Raw genomic sequence first — 11,386 nt, forward strand, 5'->3', positions numbered from 1 at the left:
ATTCTTCCGCAAAATAAACAGCCCCTTTTAACTGCCCCAAGAACTGCAATCACTATGTTGTTGCTGTTGCGGTAAAATCCCCAGCAGACAAAGCCTAGCCAGTGGCAGCCACCTAATACTATAGTTACAATTTAACTCAAGAAAACTTGTTTTCCAACTTCTTTCAAGCCTCCATTGGTGAGAACCCATTCAAACACACTCACACCCTTCTTGCAGTGCAGCTGGACATCAAGGGAGGCCCTCTAAAAAACTCAGTAACTTCCAGCAAATGTACAAGCTGAGCAGTAGCACTTAGCAAGTGTTTTATTTACATTATGCATCACTGAAAACACCATAAGGATGCTAGCTGCCATTTTTATATTAGATGCCGCCCAACTTTTCAAGTTATTTAGCAAATACAAAGCTGAAGTAGTTGCCCTCTCTTCGCCCCCCAGAAGAAACCTGATTACTGGTAGCAGCAGCACCTCTCTGTTATTGTTTATTTTGGATACGTCGCTGAACAAGCTGTACTGATGTGAGCACTTTCATACCCATGAACTGTTCACCCTGAGGAATTCCCTGACTCCAGCTGTATGATTCATAACAAAGCACTGGCAACTGAGGTTTCTTGCGATTTATAAAGGACAAAGCATCTACAGAAAGTACAAAGAGTTAAGAGATACAAGCCCAGGGAAGCCCACCCCCGGCCACCTTGAAACCAGCTCTGCCAACAGATCTCTGACCCATGGAAGGGAGGGAGCGGAGCAAAGGAGAAAGCACTGGGCAGTTTCAAGTTAACACGTGCCATATGAATCGTCTCCTCGCATAACCACGGAGGCAATTCTGGACACGAAGTGCACAGGCACACACAGACTCCACCACAGCCAACAGCGAGATGCAGGGGCAGCTCTGATGCCAGCTCACCGAAGCAGCCAACACCCAGTTCTACGGGTCGCTACCAGAGACCCAGAAGTTTAATGGCAACAGCAATGATTACAATCTTTGATTAAAACACGAGATATTTCAGAGCTCGGGAAATTTTGGCCCATCATACACCAACAAAATTAAGCTCAGCCGATGGCAGCCTTTGCCTGACGTGAAACCTCAGTCCTGCACAGATGAGTTGAGGCTGGAAGGGCAGAGGTTGGTTCCAAGCTTGGAGAGAGTCTTAGTGGGAAGCGAACAATAAAGTGACCCAATTTTGCAGCTGTAAAACGTAGTTACTACCCACCTAAGAAAAATGTTACAGGGCTGACTTTAGATTTCTGCAACATTTGAGGTATTTTTAATCGGACGCTACCAATGTTGCATTGATACCAGAAATTGAAAAGATAAGTTCATTTAAGTGTGATGCGAACTAGTCTCAATTGCACCATTGTCTCAATACTTGGAAACAGAACTGACGCCATACACTGAACACAAACGTATTTTACATAAAATATCAGAGCGAACTCCTATGACTCAACGCTGTCATTCGTACAAGTAACAGTAGCAAAGAATACAATTGCTATATTCATATTTTCCACAGATATCAAAAGCTAAATCTTGTGATGCCAATATGACTGCAATCATAGTTAAAAAGACAAATGGAATAATACTTCAAGCATTTATTTTTCCGCTGGGCAAGAAGCTGTTACGCAACTGAAAAGAAAGCACAAGCAGCGCAGTATCGGCCACCAGCCCCGAATGAGAGCACGCTCTCAAATCAGAATGTGCCACCATCAACACAAACGGCACATTTCAACCAGCCTGGGCTTCGCCAGCCTAATCTCTTCTTTTAAAAGACTAATTCTTTTTGAACCTGAAAACAGTAGGCACACTGAAAGAAAAATCCCTAACAGTGGTGTTTAGGAGAGCCTACACCTTCGAGTCCTGCACGACAGTACAGTGCCGAAGGGATGTATTCAAACTCCTGCTACTGTCTGCCGCTTTTCAATGCAGTAAGGGGGATCAAGATGAGTAGAGAGGTAGGACATAAAACCATGCTTTTTCCATTGCTGTACGTATTCCAAAAGATTCTGCCACCTTCCCCTAAAGTAGAAATAAAATTTGATAGAGGGGTTTAGCTCAAACTGCCTGTTGGTAAACCACCTGTTCATATGCTGCTTTAAAAAAAACAAACAAACAAACAAAAAAAACCCAACAAAACCAACAAAAAAACCCCACCCACAATCTCCCTTAACAAACGTGTATGCCATTTTTCTTTCTGATGTCCAGCCATTTTATTTTGATTTCATTGCTTACCTTCGCATTCTTAGTCTGCTGGGCTTTTGTTAGAATTAGAACCGGAACAACCCAGCTAAGAAATTTATTTAGCAGTTTCATTTTAGAATAGCTCTAGACAATATCAAATGCAGCTCCTGTAAGAATATAAATTTACATGCCTATTTTCATCATTGCTACTTCACCTTCAGCGAATGGCTGGCATGCCAGAACATCTGCATGCCCACAAAGGGGTCCTACTTACATAAAGTTGATTCTTCATCAAGTCTAAACTACTCAAGGTGGAGGAGGTTCATTCAAAATTATCTTTCTCCCTCTTATTATAAAAGATTTTCAGCTGGACAAAGCACACATCAGTAGAGTGATGCAAAATCACTGTTCTCCCCACAGGACTTAGATATTACGTTTGCAACAGCACAGACACAAATAACCTGTTGAGTGCATTAAGTCTGACATGATGTAAAAAATTTGCAAATCATGGTCTACTGTAGCAAGACAGCATGGTTCAGGAGGTCTATAAAATTGTTGCCTACACATTGAGAACTACCCAGCAGTAAGTAACATTTGAGTTAAAACCTTCCCCAAATACATGAAAAATCATAATCACTCTTCCAATACAACCAACAAGAACTTAGTTATCAAGCAGTTACTGAGTTGCCAAGACAGCACACCTAGATCATATTCAGTTCCTTCTACAACAAAAATATTACAGTAAATAAGAACCTTAGCCTTTTTTTTGTTTTAAATCTGACTTGACTGTAAAAGAATTAAGACATCTAATCTAACACACTTCTCGATTTATCTTTTTCTGCTACAGTTTTCAGGTCAGTTACTTCAGCTACATCCAGTAACAACTTTCAAACCTATACTGACTGAAGTATATGTATGTTTGTGTGTGTTTATACACACACACCCTCAGTAAGTATATGTTTGAAAGGTTTTTTTTATATATACACACAAAATGAAAACTCTTCAAAGTCCTAATTTTTTTTTCAGAATACAAATTCCTTACCTAAAACTGGTTTTAATATTTTGCTTTTATATAACAGGTGGTTTTCTTTCATTGTAAACAACAACATCATGAAGATAGCATTGGCTGCCTACTGAAAACAGCTGTAAAAATTAGACATGGCCTATGTAGAACAATAAAGAAAGAATGGAGAGAAAAATAGGTGTTCACCACTTCTCTCAGATTTCTAAAGACGTGGAGAAAGCAGCATTTCCTGTGGGCAAAAATCAGTGCATTAGACATGCATATTCTCTCAGAGAAGGCTCAGCCTTTTGCCTCCTAATGAATCAATAACTGTAATAACCCATATTATAATGTTTCCCAAAGCCACAAGTGCAAGAATTTTCTCCCTCGCCCCTATGCAGAGGAACTTATTGATTTAACTATACAGAAAGATATGCAAAAAGAAAGGCAAGATTGCATGCAGCATATGACCCCGCTAGCTAGAACATAACACTGATAAATGGGCGTCAGTTTTTCCTCTGTTGTGTTCCCTTCCATATTTAATAATCTTTCCATTCGTAGCATAAACAAACTTTTAACATTCACTCTTGTTTTAATCTTTAAAACAGCGTTTAGACATGTCTTCAAGCGAGTTTTAAAAACAAATTTAGTCTCAAAGACCACTTGTCACAAAGCGCCCCCAAAATATTTCTTGAGAAAAACTCCCACAGTGTCCTCCTGCAGGGCTCAGAGCTGACACAGTCAGAGGAAGAAGTTAGCCCATAGCATCATTTCAAATGCCGTAATGAAAAGGTATTAAAAAATCCTCTAGCATCTCACAAAAGCAATCCATTCTTATTTAGACTGAATACCAATTATTTCTTGAATCGCAAAATAAGTTGATATTAATAGATAAGGAAAGAGGAGAGAGAGCTTTTTTCTTCTCTTGGGAACAAAGCCTATTCCTTCCAAAGGGCTTCACAACTAAGATCCCAAACACCAAAATTCCTGTATTAAACAGATTCAAGAGCTGAAAAATAAAGATCTTGTGAGGACCTCCTCTACCCCTATAAATAATTTAAATCTTCAAAAACATGCTGTGGAAAAAACTTCTCAACTAGAACAGACAGATCATAGACAAGTAAGCAATTCTAAAAAAAAAACAAAAAAACAAAAAAGAGAAAAAAACCAAACAAACAGAATAATTGAAGGGAAAAGGGTAGGAAGCAGCAGATGACCGAAGTTTCTAGGAAACACAGGAAGGAAGAGGTTTACAAGGCAATGATGCACATTAACAGCTTTTCAGCCAAAAAGGAAGAAAGACATCTTACAAGAAACAAATAAATAGCCTTCTGGAAATTGTGCAAGTGCCACCAATTGTTGTGTACCAATACAGGCAAAACCTGCACCATAGGGAAGAGGGGAAAAAATGAGTACATTTTATTCAAACTAGAAGAATAAGATAAAGGTTAATACACCATTGTTTGTAAACACCGACAAAGGACCAAAACAAAGTAGTAAACAGAGACTGTGGAAACAGAAGAGATGTGTTTTTGTATCTACATATGTAAACGCACATTTACTTTTACAAAAGTAAATTACTAATGTTTCAGATAAAATTGTGCATAAAGATATTTTTATGAATAACTGATGCTAGTAGTTACTCTTATCTTCCAGAGGGAGCTTAAATTGTTAGTAAGAAAAAGTTTCTTTCCTTCCCTTCTAATAAACTTTGTATTGTTTATCACTACTGAAGTTTGTTTTCTCTCTGCACTTTTACATTTATATGACAACCTTCTCATTCACACCTTGAGCCTATGTCAGTTCCTTTCTGTGGGCAGGCGCTTGTTTCAGTCTATACCAGCAGGATTGGGGAAAGGTCCAGATGTCAGTTCACATCCAAAGACCTTAGGGAGCAGGCCTGGAGGGATTTGGTCACACTAATAAAAGCAGCAAACATCTTTGCAATGAAGACACTCCAGCTCCACACAAAGCACAGCTGCACCAGTTATTGCAATCCCAGCTGAAGTTGTTCTACAGGCAGTTTTCCTGTCCAGGGACCAGTTTTGCTACTTCATTTTACTGTGCTTCAAGACAAGGGGAGCACAAGGTGAGGAGATTCACTTCCATCTCACAGTTCACCTTCTAACCAAAAGTCAAGTAAAACTGAAGTAAAACTCCTGAAATAACCCAAAGCAAGTTTCCTCAGGTACTGGACGCCACTTGCCCCAAGGCAAGGCAACAGCCAAGCTTCAGCTTTGCGATAAAAATCTTGTCTCACCCAGCACGTGCTCACCTGCCAATCTCATGCCTTCCAAGTTAAGTGTCCAGTCACATAAAAACAGCTGCAGGACAATACAGTGTAGTAACCTAAAGGATAGCAGCCTCCAGTACAGAGAAGGGTAAGAAACACTCAGGTCACTGAATTACAGAGTGGTTTCCAACAGGCATGGAAAGCAGCCGTGAGCATCTCTGACCTGCAGCCACACCCTCCTCTTTTAATGATGTTGTTAATGGGACTCTGCACAGGTATTAGGACCTGAGTCTCCTTGTCCCTAAATTTTCCACCACTTATTCTGAATGGGTAGTCACTGCGGTGCCACACATACTCAGCAAGTAATGTTTATACAAATATGAAGGGATTTTCATTTGACAGTAGCCAACTTTTTACATGAAAAGCATTAATTATACTTAATTTGTAACCTGCTTTTAGAAGCACTAAAATAGTTTTCTAGAACTGTTGAATTATTTTAGCAAGAATGGAAAGAGTCACATGAGTTTAAGATCACTGATTTTAAAAATCGGTTTTTGATGGGAGTGTCACTTATAATCCTCTACATAAGAATCCAATTACTTTTTTAATATCGAGATAGGTGCTGTAGCTTTGATCACACTAAAAACATAAGAAATATTTTCATATATCTGTTTTGCCTTTGGGTATTTCACTGGGTCTTATTTTATTGCTGTGTTTTGGAACTTGAACTTAACATTTTTCTAGGCTTCATCCTGTTACACCCAAATGTATAGGTATTGTAGGGCACAACAGAGCTGGAGAAAAGGACATACTTCCAAAAAGGAGTATTTCCTAATTTTTTCTGAAAACACAAGGTGAAAAAAGACCATACAAGAAGTTCACATAATGCTGGGACTATGAAATATGTAAAGTTAATAACATAGGGAGAGATATTTTGAAGTTAAACTGATTCCAAGTCACTGAATAAGAAAAAAAAAAATTCAGAACTAAACTACTTGAACTGAGTTGCTTAAAAAACACTCCAGTTATTTGGCTCTTCTTCCATTTTCATGCAAAATTGCTAAGCTAGAGATTAACCCCATTTTGTCAGAAAGTTACCCACTCTCAAAATTTAAATGGAATATTAAGACACTATATGAAAAAAAAAATAGTGTCATAATGTGAAAAAAATACTACAAAACTGTACAAAGATTATCCCCAAACTGCATCTAAAAACAAGGCACACACCAATTCTTGCCATCTTTCCCAACATTCACTATATTGAAATAAAACAACCAAAGAATGAAGGGGGCGGGAGAGGGAGGAGGACCTACCCTGCAGGAAATACTACGCTATCAAATAAAGTCACAGACTAAAACCCACTTTCACAATTACACGTTGTTCCTCTGCTCATCCATCACTCAAAAGTTAGTGCCTTTGAAGAGAAACAGAGCTTCAATTTCTCTATAAATCTGTAAAACAGATAGAGGCTCTGAATGAAAATGGTCTACAAAGGGGGGGCAGGGGAAGCCAAGAACGGGTAACAGGATTTTCCAGGCTTTATGCTTCATTATAGGTTATTTCAGGTCAAACAAAGAGTGTTCACTGCCTGTAGAAGTCAGAAAAAGGTAACCAACCCATTGCTAACCCATTTCATAGCACTAGCTATTGAAAGTTGCTTTAAATACAGTTAACATGGCCATTTAAGGTGCACTGCACACTCATCAGCCATCTCTAGCAAGGGCGAGCATTGAGTGTGTTAATTTCTTCATATTTGGTTTCACACACAACCCAACCAGTTCTGAAATACAGGCCCAGATACCTAGAGGTCCATCTCATACTTTACCCGAAGAACAAGCTTTTCTTCCAAGACCTGGATGGAAAGTAATACATTATTTTCCACTCCATCTCAGATTTTCAGTCAAGAGATTGGAAGAAAAATAGTATTTCAGTGACTTAGGAACAGAGACATTAACTTAGCAAAAGCTCCCCAGCATCGAGCTCAACTCTTACTTCCCTAATTTTCAAAGGCAAGAAAATTTAATAGTCAGACCAGCTGCAAATAAGTATTTGACCAGCTGTGAGTTTACATAACCCATCTACAGGAGCTTCATAGTTTCAATGAAGAAGTGCTAAGGATGTTTTCTTCATCAAATTCATCCTGTACCAAGACTTCTGAAATTCTCCTGCAACTGCACTGTAACATCATCAGGGAACTGAAGAAACTCGGAAAACACAGAAAGATACAAACAAGCTTTTTTGAGGTATGAAAGGTGGATACTATTTCACAAAATTCAACAGTGAACGCGTTAACGGAGGAGCACTGGTATCACCAGGAGGACATCCTACGTCCATGTTTCTTCTTCCCTCGATCAAGTATCACCAGTTGATTATCAGACCTGCTCTACCCAATTCATACTTCTGTTAGTTGACAGAGCAGTCTACCTCAGCTGTAATACTTCTGCATATGGAATGAAATAGTTACACATTCAGTGAAGCTAGGGCTTGTCCAATAAAAAAATAAAAAAAAAAAAAAAGTATAGATGTTCTCTGCTTTCTTCCATGAAGTTCTGTGCAGAAAGCAATGCTGCCTACAGTAACTATTCTGTATGTGCACAGCAGTCGTATGCCACCTCACAGACCTCTCATTGCAATAGCAAAATTTAGCTCAACTACAAGAAGTTTTCCTTCTGTACTTAACATTCCTCTGAAATACATGTTCGGCCTCAAATGAGAGCGCTGTGCCTGTTACCAATGCTCTTCTTCCCCCCACACACGTAGGAAAGCCAACTACAAAATTCCTGTTTCAAAATGCACCGTTCTGTCAAAAGGATCTTTGTTGCTATAATCAGCATACTGGCAGAATGGAAAATACAAGAAAGAGAATATATACTGTTAAAAAGAAAACTATCCTAAAAACAAGAAGAGTGCAATCCCTTAAAATAGCACAGAGAGGTACATCCCGAAACACACAAGCTTGGAGAAGCACAGTCTGACATTCCTACATGTTTAGGTCGGGATTTTCACGAGAATTAAGCGTAGTTAATTCTGTTCTACCCAGGAGCTGGTAAGCTAATGCTCTGCCCCTAAAAGTGCTGCTCAGCCTCCCATCCCCTTCAACAGACGAATCAATCCAACAGATGCTTTTCGAAAAATCACCTCCAAAACAACATTTGTTTTGACGCAACTGCTATAAATTGAAGCACACAACAAGAAAAGCAGTATGCACAAATTCCAATATTGCTATCGGTTGTGTCAACTTCCTTAAAACGAGTTGAAAGCTCACTCTTCCTCCCCACACCCTGTCTTTGTCTCTGGCATCTGGTTATGCAGGAGCCAGTCTCATTTCCCTGTTTCTGTAGGTAGTTGTTTGAAAGATAGGAGAGAGGAAACATGCAAACACAAAAAACCTGAAACAAAGAAAAATCACAGGCACTGGCAGAGACCGCAGGTCAGCGGCAGCTTCCCGAGCAATTTTTTAATGAAACTTTATTCCGGCTGATGGAATCTCTGATTACAAAGCGTCCTCAAACCCAGAGCACCACACATCACCACTACAAGCTGAATTAGAGCATCTAGCCAAACATATCTGTGAAAAAAATCATTTACAAGCACAACTGATGCCACACCCTGAGCAAGCAGCAGAACTCGCACAACAACAGAAGTCCCCGGTAGTAAGCACATTAAATGAAAATTCTATCTCATTTCTGTTTTACACTATTATAAACATCATTTCACCATGCGCTACCATAAATGGTCTGCAGCAGCACAGATAAAGCGGTCACCACTATTATATCGGTATCAGTTTTCTCCTGGTAAATCCATGTTAACACTTCGCTCTATTTATTTGTGATCTCACCATGCCACTTTGTAATACAGTCTTGACCTATTTTCCAGGTGCTTAATTAATCTCTTTGCTGGCTGCCACACTTATTAGACAGTTACTGTGTGAATTTTAAACTTAGTTTACAGAAACCTTTAGCAAATTAACTCTGTTACAGAATTATTGTCACGTCAGAAAGTAAGTCCTCACAGTCCAGCCAGGCTTTTCTACTTTGTGTGAAATCAATCAGAGCATAAACTTTTTGCAAATGATGTAAAGGGAGGCAATACTGGGGGGAAGAAAGTAATCGCAGAAATATACATTGTTGTCAACTGAAGCTTTACTTAATGGAACCGTCTCTCATGTTAATAATGCGTTTTCCCACAATTTAAAGATACTAAAGAAACCGAAATAAACAAGGTTATACGCAAGCAGGAAGATGCAAAAACATCAGAGCGCCACATAACTTCGGGGAGGGCAAGCCTGGGAGTCTCAAAACAACTTACCAAGTTAACAAAAAAGGAAACCATCGCAGCTTTTGGCACTGACGTTTTAAGTCAGACGCAACAGTTAGTAACAGAAGTATAGCCTCAAAAGAAAGACACTTATATATATGTAAGCACATAGCACTGACGATTGAGGGCTTAATGTAAGTTTAAAAAAAAAAAAAAAAAGAAAGAAAGACAAATCACCGTTTCCTACAGCGTTAAACACACGCAACCGCATCTGCCAGCTGTACAACTGATACCACGATTCATCGGGAACCAGAGCAGACCCGGCACAACCCCTGCCGCAATCGTTACGTTAAAGCCACCGGCAATGACCCCCTCTGTTTTTACAGAGCTAGTTCTTGGGAACTGACCAAATTTTAACGCGCCAACTTCCTCTCCGGCTGTTTTTACTGATACCGGCCGCTCAGCACCATTCGCTGCCCCCGTCCCAGCAGCAACTTCCCCCGCAGCGCGGAGCCGGCGGGTGCCCGCGGGTCTCTCCTCGGGGGTCAGGGCGAGGGACGGCGCTCGGGTCCCGCCGGGGCTACGAGGACCCACCGCGGCGGAGGACCCCGCCGAGAGCACGACCCGGAACGGCAGGAGCCGCCGCCGCGGCCGGCCCGAGCGCACCATACAAGGAGGAAGGCGGCCGCGGCGCGCCCGGGAGGGGAGCGGGGCACCGCCGGGGCACCGCCGGAGCCCGCCCGGCCCCGCCGCCGGCGGCAACGGCCGAGGCGGGCGGCCACGCCTTCCCCCCCCCCCCCCCCTCCGCCCCCCGGCGGGCGGCGGCGGCCTCGCCCGGCAGCCGGGGCAGCGCCGGCGGGCTCTCGGGGCGGGCGCTTCCCCGCGCTAGGGAAGGGGGAAACTTCGGGGAAGCGGCGGAGCGGGCGCCGTCGAGGGCGCCGGGAAGGGGAAGCGGCGCTGCCCCGCCGCCCGCGCCCCTCCGCCGGGCTCCGGCAAGGGCAGCGGCGCCGCCCCGGCGCCAGGCGCGGGGGTAAGGTCCTCCTCGCCCCGGAGCCCCCCGCGGGAAGGAGGGCGAGAGCCGGCGGCGGAGGCAGCGCCCCTCTCCGCCCGCCGGGGACGGCCCCGCTTCTCACCTCTCCCGGCCGCTCACCTTCACGGATCGGGCCGCGCTGGCGTCCGAGCTGGAGCTGCCGCCGCCGCCGCCGCCCTGGGCATGTCCGGGAGCGCCACGGGGAAGCGCCGCTCCGGCCGGGCTCAGCCCCTCACCCCCGCCGCTCCTGCTGCTGCCGCTGCCGCCGCCGCCTCGGCCGCTGCCATCTTGTCCTGGCGGCTGGGAGGGAAGAGCCCCAGCTCAGCCCGCTCGGCAGCCCGGGCCTCCGCCTCATCTTCCCGGGGAGGGACCCAGCCCGCCCCCGGCCGCCGCCTCCTCCGCCTCCGCCTCCTCCCGCCTCCGCCGCTGCCCTGCCCGCGGCGGCCTAGCGGCGCCCGCCGCCGCCCATCGCCCCGCAGCGGGCGGGACGAGGCCCCGCCGAGCGCCGCGGAGGGGGGGGGGGGCCGCGCCGCACCGAGGCCCCCCCGCTCCGGCGTTGCCCCGGCCCCGCGCCCACCCTGCCGGGGCCCAACCTGCGGGGCCCGCCCGCTCGCTCCGCCGCCCGGCCCGGCCCGGCCCGGCCCGGCGCGACGCCTCGGCGGCAGCGCCCCCGCCCGGCCCCGCCGTGCGA

General features: G+C 44.3%; 1 protein-coding gene across 3 annotated transcripts in view; it reads right to left on the reverse strand.

Annotated features, from left to right (window-relative positions):
• The window catches only part of HIPK3 (homeodomain interacting protein kinase 3), a 78,995-nt gene extending 67,946 nt beyond the window's left edge, over positions 1-11,049 (reverse strand). For 2 of the 3 annotated variants that reach the window (XM_049820481.1, XM_049820479.1), the window contains exon 1: positions 10,816-11,049. The gene's annotated coding sequence lies outside the window, so the exon portion shown is untranslated. Of the gene's footprint in view, positions 1-10,072; positions 10,308-10,815 lie in introns of those variants that run through there. The other variant, XM_049820480.1, reaches the window with a different exon arrangement.
• Positions 11,050-11,386: the final 337 nt, after the last annotated feature.

Source organism: Accipiter gentilis, chromosome 17, assembly GCF_929443795.1.
Source record: "Accipiter gentilis chromosome 17, bAccGen1.1, whole genome shotgun sequence".
NCBI classification, from domain to species: domain Eukaryota; kingdom Metazoa; phylum Chordata; class Aves; order Accipitriformes; family Accipitridae; genus Astur; species Astur gentilis.